Source organism: Sinocyclocheilus grahami, unplaced genomic scaffold (genome assembly GCF_001515645.1).
Source record: "Sinocyclocheilus grahami isolate Dianchi unplaced genomic scaffold, SAMN03320097.WGS_v1.1 scaffold2691.1, whole genome shotgun sequence".
Taxonomy (NCBI): Eukaryota; Metazoa; Chordata; class Actinopteri; order Cypriniformes; family Cyprinidae; genus Sinocyclocheilus; species Sinocyclocheilus grahami.
In genome coordinates, this window is record NW_015507869.1 from 39,376 (window position 1) to 40,032 (window position 657).

The window sequence follows — 657 nt, forward strand, 5'->3', positions numbered from 1 at the left end:
TAGACTGCACCCCATAAACACAATCAAGCCTAGAAAAAAAAACACCCTTTTAATATAAAGTTGCCAAGGCCTTAGACTGGATCTGTTAATCGTGAAGTTGCTGCTGATCTGAGCTGTAGATCCTGAACTGAGAGACTGAAGAGTGTCATTGTTCTCTACAGGTTAAGTGATTGTGGAGTCACAGATGAAGGTTGTGCTGCTCTGGCTTCAGCTCTGAGATCAAACCCCTCACACCTGAGAGAACTAGATCTGACTGATAATAAACTAGGAGCGTCAGGAGTGAAGCTGCTCTCTGATCTACTGAAGGATCCTCGCTGTAATTTGGAGAAACTCTGGTAAATCATCTCTCTGGATCAAACACACACACACTGGTACTCACAAATAAATATTTACAAATAGTTTATAGTTGTAGTTCTGACAAGGATGTAGAATCATCTGTAGAGTTTTATCCACGTCAGTAAATGTACCAAGTGTAGACAGAGATGAACCTTTAGTACATGTTTGTTAGTTAATGTTTTGATGGATTAGTTTTGATTAGTACATACCTGAACACATCATTAGTTCATAATAAAGTAATATTTAATTTAGGTATTAGTACATTAGATATATTAGTATTATGTAACGAATCAGCTCATGGGAAATATGAATAATTAACCA